This window comes from Sorex araneus, chromosome 4 (assembly GCF_027595985.1).
Source record: "Sorex araneus isolate mSorAra2 chromosome 4, mSorAra2.pri, whole genome shotgun sequence".
Taxonomy (NCBI): Eukaryota; Metazoa; Chordata; class Mammalia; order Eulipotyphla; family Soricidae; genus Sorex; species Sorex araneus.
Window position 1 is genome coordinate 142,164,952 of NC_073305.1, and position 12,061 is coordinate 142,177,012.

The 12,061-nt window shown below is 38.1% G+C and overlaps 1 protein-coding gene across 4 annotated transcripts in view; it reads left to right on the plus strand.

The window, feature by feature from the left end:
- DSE (dermatan sulfate epimerase) overlaps positions 1-12,061 on the plus strand; it is a 71,438-nt gene that overhangs the window by 12,856 nt on the left and 46,521 nt on the right. The window contains exon 2 of one of the 4 annotated variants that reach the window (XM_055135635.1): positions 4,069-4,106. The exons of the other annotated variants lie outside the window; for them this stretch is intronic. The gene's annotated coding sequence lies outside the window, so the exon portion shown is untranslated. The remainder of the gene's footprint in view (positions 1-4,068; positions 4,107-12,061) is intronic. 4 annotated transcript variants of the gene reach the window in all.

Below are 12,061 nucleotides of genomic sequence, written 5' to 3' on the forward strand. Positions count from 1 at the left end.
TTCTGTGTGTGCTTGAGGATGAGACCAGCAGAATTTGCTGAAGGTTTGGATATGGAGATGGAGAGATGAGTGAAAGGAGGGCAAGTTTGAGTCTGAATTGCTGCAGAATTAGTTGACTGAGATCGGAGAAGTTTGAAAAGGCACTGTCTACAGCTCTGGGTTAATTACATCAGCATGTCATTGTTTTACAAACCAAATCTGTGGTATTCTTGATTTTGATCATGACTCATAAGAAGACATTTGGAAAGTACTTAGGGATTTTTGATGTCAGAAAAACTATGATCTGTTAGGCAAAAATGAAGATGGAAGAAAAAGTACATTTGAAAATGCTTGAGAATTTGAAAGACAGCAGAAAGAGTAAATTGTATTATTGGTGAGAATTTAAAGATTAAAAATATGGAAAAATGTTTTAATATATGTAAAGAATGAAAAATCACTTCATATGTAGTGAGTGATAAAAGCATTATTCCATGTATACTCATATGATAAATAAAATTGTCATTAAATCGAATAATTTATAGAATTTAAGACGAATGAGGAGAGGCTGCTAAAATCTCAAGGCTGGGAGGAATAGAGAGGTTACTGGTACCCGCTCGAGTAAATGACAAACAACGGATGACGGTAATACAGTGAATTTATAGAATTTAGTGCCAGTAAATAACTGCTGTAAAATTCTCTCAAGCCTTTGCCTGACACTTATGTTTTCCATTTTTAGCAATATAAAAGCCCTTAAGAAGTCGCTAAGTCCTTTCCATTCTGGTGTATCCTTTGCTTCAGTGTGGACCTCCTTGAACCCATCCTTGTATCATTTTTCTGGTTCTAAGTCAGTGTTTCCAAAGCGGGTAATGTTTACTCCTGGAGAGCGGGAATTGAGAGTCAGTGAAATGCTGGGGTACAGTTGAGGGTAGGGCTCATCCTCTTTGTTCACTTAACGAAAGTAGACACCTGGGAAGGGTGGCATGCTGAGTAATTTTTTTTTTCTGAAAAACAAACAGTAGTCTAAATAAATTTGGGAATCTCTGAATAGTAGAAATGAAGAAAAGACAACCATTTGGTGGAAAATATACTTTTTTAAAATGAACTCATAAATAGAACAGGAATTTAGATGATTGAATGTTTGAAAATGAAGGTTGACCTCCCAGACCACCAAAGAGCTCAGTGATTCACTGAAGGACTTGTTTAAAAAAAAAACTGCTACAATTACAATTTATGGTTTACTACTGACAAAAGACAGATTAAATTGAGGAAATGGGAAGCATTCGTGGGGGCAGAATTGAGAAGTAACCAGCACAGTCTTCTGCGTGTGATCTTTCATGGAGCCACATGCCCGGCAGTACTCTGACTCTGATAACACACACAAAGTGTTGCTAGAGAGAGGAAGGCACTCACCCAAGCCCTACCTTCCAGGGCCGTTTCTTTTGTGCTGGAACTAGAGCAGGTGGTGCTCAGAAGCTCTTCCCAGCACTGTGGAGGAGGAGGTTGTTTCCCAGCAGTCCTGGAAGGACCGTGCAGTACTGGAGATGAGACTGTGGCTTGACCTGAAGCTCCCAAATATATGGCATGCACCCAGTCCTTTGAGCTCTCTCCCGGATCTTTCCAGACTTTCACTGGAGTTCAGTTGCATTTAGACCTTTGCATGACTGACTTCAGCATTTTTTCCTCTTGAGACTCTTGCATGTCTGAAGAGGAAAAAAAGGGAACTCATGATAGTCACCTTGTTAGTGTAAGTTATCTGATCAAACCAGTAGCTCATGACCCAAAGTTTCCGATTTCCAAGAACTCATATCAGGCCGAGCATTGTAAAATCTTAGAGTTTTATCTGTCCTGCACTAGACAAGGGCTACTCTTGAAGAACATTTTTAGAAATGCGTAGAGGTTGAGCTATGGGTCTACTAAGTTAAACCTTTCTTTACCTTTCTTATATACTTTGCTAGGGTCTTATATGTGGCATTCTTGCTTCTTAGAGCCATTATTATTGAAGGTTAAACTTACTGACTATGATCCTGGGAAGATGTAGCTTATCTAAATTTATAAATGTGTTAATCAGAGTAAGTTACAAAAGATTTCACATATATGTTTTGTGAAATTTTATCCCCAAATCAGTAATTGATATCATGACTCACCCTACAGAAGTTTTCGTTCCTCTCTGCCTAGAAGCATAGAGGAATGTGTAATCTACTGTGGTATTGATTGGAATCAGGAATGAGGTTGAATGAGGGATTTCATACACTGGAAATTTGTATGAAATCCTGGACAGATATTTATGTAGGTAAATATTTTATTACGTGGGGTAATAAAGTCTGGCTTGGGGAAAAATACATATCTTTGTCAAGAGAATTGGATATGGAGAGAAAAGAAGAGGGAATAGGAAACAGTGACAAAAATCAGATTAGAATATGTTGTGAATGGGGCCGGAAAGATAGTACAGCAGATAGGTTGCTTTCCTTGCACACGGCCAAACTGGGTTCGATCCCCGGCATCCTGTATGGTCCCCCAAGCACCGCCAGGAGTAATTCCTGAGTGCAGAGCCAGGAGTAACCTCTGAGCATCACTGGGTGTGACCCAAAAAGCAATAAAATAAATAAATAAATAAATAAATAAATAAATAAATAATGTATCGTGAAGAAGATAAGAGAGATTTGAATGGATGAGTAACTGGGTTTTGGATTCAAAATTAGTATCTTGAGTAGCTAGTTATACAGAAGAGGATGGGTGCACACAGCAGATCAAGATCCTCCATGTGTTAATGTGTGGCCATAAACTTGGGTGAAGTCCCAGAAGTGAGGCTCTAGAGCTGCTCCTTGGGGGAGAGAGAAGTTAGGCATAATGGAAAACTTTCCTCAATAAGATCTAGGATCTTATCATTGACTGAGCAACTATGTAAGATATTTAACCCTTCCTAAATCTAACCCTCTTTTTAAAAAATTATTTAAAAAATTGAATCACAGTGAGATACACAGTTATTAGGTTGTTCATGATTGGATTTCAGTTATATAATGTTCCAACACCTATCCCTTCACCAGTGTACATTTCCCACCACCCGTCTAACCCTCTTCACGGTTTAAAACAAATGTCTTCTGAAAGGAAATGAGCATAAATTGAACAGCTCTAGCAAAGCTCTTTTCCAGGAAAGAAGTACTTAATATTTTTAAGGAGAAAGAAATACTTAAATTTTTTTTCTAGGAGAAACAAGAGAACATGGTATCCCTGGAACTTGTGTCCTTAAAGCACTGGAGAGAAAATGCTGTGCAGTATCATAGGTGGTGGTGGGTTAGGGAGAGTGAAGCCTAGGAAAGGCCACCAAGTTTTGTAATGGGATTTTGAATGAGTCCTCAGCCTGGGCCACTTTGTGTGGTATTCTTAGGAGTTCTCTAAAGAAGCAGGGTAGAGGAGGAGAGAAAAGAGAAAAGGAGAGGAGAGGGGAGGGGAGAAAGAAGGAAAGGAAGGAAGGAGGGAAAAAGGGAAGGAGGGAAACGGAAGAAGAAAGATGAGTGAGAGGAAGGAAGGAAGGAAGGAAGGAAGGAAGGAAGGAAGGAAGGAAGGAAGGAAGGAAGGAAGGAAGGAAGGAAGGAAGGGAGGGAGGGAGGGAGGGAGGGAGGGAGGGAGGGAGGTTGGGAGGGAGGGAGGGGAGGGAGGGAGGGAGGGAGGGAGGGAGGAAGGAAGGATTTCCCATTCTCTGACTTTTTTGTTCATTTAAACCCTTGGCAGATGGATTGACTCTACCCACTTCAGGGAGACAATCTACTTTACTCAATTTGTTGGGTCAGAGGCTAATCTCATGGAAAAGATACACCCAGAAATGCATTTAGCCTAAATCCTGGGGTTATACACAAATCTGACCATTACAGTTCATAAGAAAAGAAATCCAAAGGGGCAATTTTATTACAGAAATAAGGATAAACAATTTTATCCATGATTTAAGGTGTTGCATTACAAATCTAAAGTTATTGTATATTGCCTTTGTGTAGGAATTATATAATATTTCAATCAAGTATGAGTTTTAAAAATTTAAGTTTATAAAGGTTTTATCTTTTAAACTTCATAAGGACTCATGTTTCTCTGTTTCAGAAGTCTTCCTGATTCTGTGAAATTTTTATGGTGCATCGGTAAGCTCTATCTTTCTATGTAAACTTTGGTTGGTGAAATAATACCATTAGATTTGGATATTTATTTTCTCCTCAGATATGTTTAGTTGCTAGAATTTGTAACCAGAAAGTTAATAACATGCAGTTGTGCAGGAAGGAGAAACCTCTTGGCAGCAAATACTTTATATCTGTCAAAATGTTTGATATTTTTAGGCTTCTGAAGAGTGTGCAAGGTTATGAACACACAATGCATTGTGCGTCTTTTAAAAATAACTTTCTGTGAATGATAGTTCTGTGAGTGCTTCCTCCTGGTGTCATGGCACACTTCCTTTCTGTTAGACTGACCTTGGCGTTCTGGTGGAGAGGAGGAGGATGTCTGTGAGTATTTATTAAATGCTTTATAAGTTTGAGGTATCCTTTTAATGCTTCAAGTATATTAGGTCATTTAGACTTCACCAAAACCCTCTGAGAAAGGTATTTGTATTTTAACTGTTTTTATAGAGGGGTTGGGGAGAGAGCTAAGGATGTGGTGACAGTGGAATTCAAACCCAGGAAGAAGTCTGGCTCCAGTTGTGCCCTCAACCACTAATCGTGTTCCATGGTGAATGATAACTGGCATTTGGAGGGAAAGCTTATTATCATAAAGTGGTACATGCTTTATAGGTGTTATCTTCTTTAATCTCCCACCAGCTCTATGAGACAACTACTACTTTTTATCTTCATTTTACATGAGGGAAATTGGTTAGTTTTCTTGTTCAAAGTCCTGCGGTGGTGAAGAAAAGTCACGCTAACCTCTGGGCAGGCCCTCTACACTCTCACCGCTCTGCCTTTAGTAAATCTGTGGTGGGAGAAAACCTTTAGTTTTCTCGAGCATTTACTGGCTTACTTTAACTGTTGTTGAAAGCTGTAGGAGGTGGTATGTAGCTATTGAGTTCCCTATCTTTGTTGATCTCCTCTTTCATGTTTTACTTTTAACTGACTGATAATGTGAATGAGCATTTTAATGGTTATAGCCACCACTGAGAAAGGCATGGCTAGTCTTTCTGATGCTTCCAGAAAATCTTTGGTTACTTCACTATTTAGATTTTTTTTAATATTTAGAATTAAAGAAACTTTTCTTAAGAAAAATAAAACACTCTCATAGAGTCATCAGTAGCTTTGTAGATAGGCCCTTCCACTTCTGCTTTTTCTTTGCTGCCTTGAAAATGAAACAGATTTTACTTCCTTTGTGTATTCAAACACTGCTTCTCTTTCTTTTTTTTTTTTTTTTTTTTACTGCTTCTCTTTCAAACCATGGATCTTAACATTTTTAGTTTTGTATTTCCAGGCAAAATTCTAATATTAAATTAGGCATTTGGCTTATTAGCCACTAAACTACTTATTTTATAGTGTCTGTTCAGTGGGAAGCAAAGTCTTTAGACTAGAAATTAGGAAATCCCTATGGTCATTTTAAGTATACTTTAGAGTATTACTCTTCTCATATGAAGAAGTTATAGTTGTTCCTGTTGGTACAGGAAAGAAAATATGGTTCATATTATATTATGAGAAAGTGGTATCTTCATAAAAACTTTTCTGAGGACCATATATAAATGTTGTTTGCACAGAACTACACTTACAAATCTAACCTAAAGTTTCTCTAGTGCTAGTGGGAAGGTGGTGAGCAGTATTATTATACAGTGTGGTTTTTCTGTGTGGGCTCAGAGTTGTAATTACTTTCTCAGTAGTAGTGTATAAATTCTTGTGAGCTATAACTTCATATTGCGGGTTTATGTTTGAAAATGATTTGGGGGGAAAGATTTCTTTTTCATTTCACTCTTAATTAAGAAAAAATAAGCCTCAATAAAAGAAATTTCTATTTTTGATGAAGGAATCTCCGCTTTTATAATTTTCATTTTTAACTGAGTCAATAGACTTACAAGTCAGGGAGGATAAGTTTAGGAAATGGTTGTATAGTACTGAAGCCATATGTTTTCTTAGGATTTGACAAATTTAACAGTGTGATTTACTTCCTATAATATTTACCAGAGATGTATAAGGCTTTTAAGGCTTTATTTTATATCTACTTAATTCTTTTTCAGAAAATTATACTTTCAATAAAATTTAAAAGTAAAGTGAGGAGAGGTTAAGTTACATGCCATTCCATTAATCAGTATATGTGGAAACAGCCGATATGTGAGAGACCATGCAAGTGTTTCTCAAATACTTCAAAATAGATTTCTCATCTTTAAATCCTAAAATGGATCAGAGAAGGAAACATGCAGTTGCTGGTCAACCTGGCGGTTTTAGTCCTTTTGTGATAATGGGTGCTAATTTGGGAGTTATTTAACTATCTTGATTATTTAATTAACTATTTGTCCCATCTATCGAATTGGTCAAACTGGAGGACTAACTGTTGGGCTGAGCTAGCTTGGTGGTGATAGTGGCAGGATCAGAGTGGATTTATATTTTGCACTTCATTCTAAAATTCCACTGTATTGGGGCTGGAGCAATAGCACAGCAGGTAGGGCATTTGCCTTGCATGTGCCCAACCCAGGTTCAAATCCCAGCATTCCCTACGGTCCCCTCAGCACCGCCATGGGTAATTCCTGAGTGCAGAGCCAGGAGTAACCCCTGTGCATTGCCGGGTGTGACACAAAAAGAAAAAAAAAAAGAAAGAAAGAAAGAAAGAAAAATGCAACTGTATCTCAATAAAAAATGATTTTGATGATATACCAAGTGCACCCTTTACCGATGCAAAAGTATGGCCTCCTTTCAAGTGCAGTGATCTTAATTGATCGAATTGATCCAAGTCCAGGATTTTTCTCACTGCTTTTCTTATGATTCCTGTTTACCAGATACTTATCTAATCATTTTACATCCTGTGTAGTTTTCTGAAGAATCTGGAAATTAGTTTTCATCTGCTTAATAGGTTGCTTTATTGCAAATAAGTATGCTGGCACCCTAATTTTATTTTTCTATTTGGGTGGAGGGGTTTAGTGTAACACCAAGTAGCACCTCCCATCATGATCAACAGAGATACTGATGACATTGATTAAGCAAGACCAGATACTGGAACGGAGGTTAAGTCATCACCACTGGCAACAGCAGTGGAAGTTCCCTGACTATTCCTGTACCCATTCCACAATACCAACTTATTACTTTCCAACAAAGATTGTCTCACTTCTGTTGTGTCACTGTCCTTTTTCCAAAAGAACACAAGAAGCAGTGACTTTTTGTACAGTAAGAATTACTGTCCTTAAGAAGTCATCAAAATCAGCAAATAGTTTATTTAATAATTATTATTTGGGAGCAAATCCCCCCAAAAGTATTTGAAACTTTTAAGGGTCAGGTGTTTTCCCTGCTCTCAGTGAGAAGCTTACCTTGAATGATGAGTCAAAGAGTTTAGGAACATTGTATTGGATTTCAGCTAAGTCTCTAAGAAGTGACATTATCTTGCCATAGCCACTTAACATCTCTGATTCCCACTCTTTTGCATATAAATAGTTTCATTCAAATAAAATATTTATAGATAGGTAAATAAATCTTTCCATGTCTAAAGCATGTTCAATATTATTAAAAATGACAAATACACTTTGACCTTTTGCTTTTGGTTAGGATCTGTGTTAAGTGCATCAGATATTTAATTGTCCCTTGAAATTGGGACCATTTCATGAATGAGAAAGTTGAAGCTTTGAAAGCAGAAATCAGTGGTAGACAGCAAAAGTAGCAGACAGTAGGACTGGGATTTCTATTCATTTCTTCCCAGTTCAACATTCATGCTATTAATCATGATACTGTGTGCCTTAGACTTGGCCCACATAAAAGGATTTTTCAATCCATCTTAACTAGAATTTGTTTTACTTTCAATAGGGTGTTTTTTCTCTTGCATCTTTACACATTTTGTGTTTTTTTCAGTAGGTTGATTTCTAGCTTTTAAATTTTACGAGGTCAGAGAAATTGAAGGAACTTTTGTACTACCATGTGTTTCATTTATAAATGTTACCATGGCATTTGGAAACACGTACCATTTTTTGAAGCTGGATGTACTAGTCTAGTTTTTCAGTAACTCTTGATATTGTTTGCCCATATTTTTATTGTAAAATAAAAGATAAAATATGTGCAAAGCATTTCACACAAAATTTCTCTCCTGTGTCAGCAATTGCTGTTGTTGAAATGGATTATTGGAACCAGAATCAAAACGAAACAATCTAGGCATATTGTTGCTTTGCAAGAATCTATTTAAGACAGTTAGAATTTCAGCCTCTTAAAATGCTTCATGCCACTTGACTTCGCTAAATGTTATGCAAAATTTGATGACTACATTATTATGTATATATGTATGTATGTATCACATAGGAAGAGATGATTAACTTGCTATCTGAATTTATTTTTTATAACAGGTTTATTGTTTTAGTTTTCTTCCCTTTTTTATAAAAATTACCTAGGAAAGGTTGCTTCTTAAATGATTGTATTGTATTCATTGGTTAGATGGAAATTTACAAATTTTGGTTCTTCCTTCATTGAAGACTAAGGACAAATATGGGAAGGAAAAACAGAGAGAGACTTTCAGGGGAAATTGGACTCTCTGGATCATTAAGGAACAGCCTGGGAATTAATTGAGGGTAAATTTTGTAGAGAGGCTGCTGAGGAGAGCCTCCAATTTTGCCAAGTTGAAAGCATGATGCTTTTCAGCTGGACCAAGTGCTTTGGGTAAAATGTAAAAAGGAGCTGACAATGTTTTGCTGTGGCAGCAACATAATAGTCTAGGGAATGATGGTCTACCGACATTTGAAAGCACAGACCTATTTGTTCAAGAGATGTGTGAATGTTTTATGGTAGGGGGAGTGAGAGAGTCAGAGTTGACAGTTCTGGTAAACCCATTAGTATTTAATTGGCTTTGTTTCACTAGCATTTCAGCATTTCTCACACTTTAGTAATTCCAATACCAATTTCAATAATTTTTGCTATAGCTATTTATATTTTTAAAGACTTTTTCCTTATATACATTGACACATGGGCATAAAATTAACAGAAAATCTGTCCCTCTGTGGTCCACTTTAAGTTGTCTTGAGAAATACTTCTTTCATCTAGTTTTAGCTAGAATTCTGGAGGTAGAAGGTTAAAGTTAAAAATACAAAGATTGGGAATAGGGAATTTCTTGTAGAATCTTCTAGACAGTTTTAATATAGCAGTTGGGAGTTTCCCTTTGGTTATTAGTTTAAAGCAAGTTTTTAATTAGACATCAGTTAAACTTAATTCCATTCTTCCCATCTTCTTTCTTTCTTCCCTCTCTTTTTTCCTTTCCTCCATCCCTCTCTTTCAAAAGAACTTCAAATAGTTACCAGGCATTTGGAGATTATAGACCCCATGAGTGATCTCCTCTATTAGTTTCTTAGCAGAAAATTTTACTGGAAATTTATAAGATTGGATTTAAATTAAAGGGGAATAAGGTTACTCCTTCCTCATTTTAAGTATATTTACTCAAATCACTTGTAAGTGCAACACGTTAATTCAGTTGCACCACATCTATGGATTGCCATTTATTTGCCTAGCACAGGGTTCTGGGGTTAAGAGGAAGTTATGGTTCCCTATTTCTGTGAAACACCGTACATAAAGAACTGAAATAGTCCAATGTGGTATAGCTTATAAGCGATACACAGAAGAAATGAACTCCTTGGTCCACAAAGACCTTAAGCTGGGAGAATAGTGGACGTGGGACACACTGACTGATAAGGAAGAAAACATACAACACGTACCTCAGGCAGTGCTTTTCTCCTCTGTAAATTTTCATAAATGATTATAGTACAGAGTTCCGATGAACTCTGTAGTGGTCCATATGGACTTTCAAAAAGAATTAGTTTTCAGTGTTTAATAAAACAGTCTTGCCATCCTGTCACCTATTGGATAACATTGGGTTGTCCTTGTTCCTCCCACAGGGAGCTTAACTTTATTGAGTTACTCCCACAACAGTGCCCCTGAGGCACACACTATTCCATCAAGCACTAATAATCCTATTTTGCTTTTCTCTTTTATGTCATTTGCATGGTTTAGCAATGTCCTTTTTTTATAGACATAGGAAGACAGTTTATGCTATGCTTTGTAAGATGGGAGCTAATTGACTCCAAATAATATTTACTCCTGAACATCCATCATATTTACTTGACTTATGCCTCAGTTGCCCTTACTTCTGTACTTCCTTACTTCCAAAAGGATGGTCCCAACAAAGGGACAGGATGGACCCAGGGCAAACTGTAAGCTACCCTGGCATCAAAAGGGGACAAGCTAAGTACCATAAGGAATATAAGTTAAGAGCACGGTCATGGAGCAAACTCTGTCATGATTGCAAAAGAAGAAACTGAATAAAGATCTGCTGGGGTTAGGAAAGACTAACCTGACCTGAGGACTGTGGTCTGGAATATATATCAAGATGTGCCCAGGAAGAGCCAACTTTTACAAAATGACTAGAAATATTATAAGAAGTAAATTCACATGATTGTTTAAATAGATTACTAGCTGAGGAAAGGAAAAAGCAATACCCCCTGGATGGAATCTCGCCCTTGAGCAGATCTCCTAGTAATCAGGAGTGCTGAACCCTCAGATGAGATTTCGTCCTTAAGTTAATCTTCTAGAACTTCCCCTGAGGAGTGGCTTTACCTCTCTTTGTTGTTATGACAATGCTCAACCCCACCTATGTGTACCCTACTCTTCATGATTTCCATATAACTATGCTGTAAGGGGAAAGAGAGGACTAGAAAAATGATGACTAGAAAGACAGGTACTAGGATGATGAAACTATGATGATGACTGGGACTTTGACCAAAACAATGACTACAGTTGTGCTGCAGAACCTCCTGCCCCCTTGCCAGGCTGTCTTCACTGGGGTTCCTCAGAGGAGGGCAGGTTGAATTTCTCTCCCTGACCTAAGCAGAACCCTGGCAGCCAAAAACCTTCAGAACCCAGCCACAATCATGCTCAAGGCCACTCTTCACATGCTTGGATGAGCCTCATGCATGAAGAAACCGGTAGAGGAACTCAGGTATGTGGGACCCGTGGCTGAGATCTCCAAGCCTGCTCGGTTCAGGACATTTCCTCCTCCACCCAGATCCCCCATTTTCCAGTAGCTTGGCAGTCACACCCACAAACTGTCCCCCCGATGCCATGCAATCTCATCAACGGCCAAGATCAAGAGACTATAAAACAAAGCTCCAGGGAGAGAGCAACCCAGTATTTCCTCTGGAAGAGAGTGACACAGTATTTCCTTTGTCTCTCTCGGAGAGCCCAGCAAGCTATGGAGAGTATCCTGCCCACACGGCAGAGCCTGGCAAGCTACCTGTGGTGTACTCGATATGTCAAAAACAGTAACATATGACGGTCCTCATTCCTCTGACCCTGAAGGAGCCCCCAATACACCATAAGGCTACACTAGCACACAACAGGGATGAATGGAGATGTTACTGGCATCCTCCTTAGCAAATCGATGAACAATGGAATGACAGTGATACAGTTGTGCTGTTGGGAGAGATGGGACTATGCTGGGGAGGAAAGAGAAATAAACTAGCTACCAACCAGCCTGAGGCCCAGGTCCTGTTTCTTCGTTTCCCCGGTCCTTCATCTATCCATCCGTTCATCACTGTGGGCTGGCGAGGGGAACGTTTCTCAGCCACTGAATGTATGAGTCCTGAACATGCCTGTGCTTTTCTTTGGAAAATCACAGCCACCCTCATTTAAATTTAAAGCAGTAAGGAGAAGACTTTCAATATCAGCACATTGAAATGGAATCATCCTCACATAATATGGTGTTGAGGTCCTGTAAACTGAGATTAATTCCTCTTGTTTAGATATCAGTTCTGCTTTGGTGGCAGGGTTTGGGGTTCATGATGGAAATATGGTGGTGGGAAGCTGTAATGCTGGTGGGATTGGTGTTCAAATATTAAATGTAATTAAATATTGTGAATAACTTTATAAAAATAAGATAAAATAAAGAAATTAAAAAATAT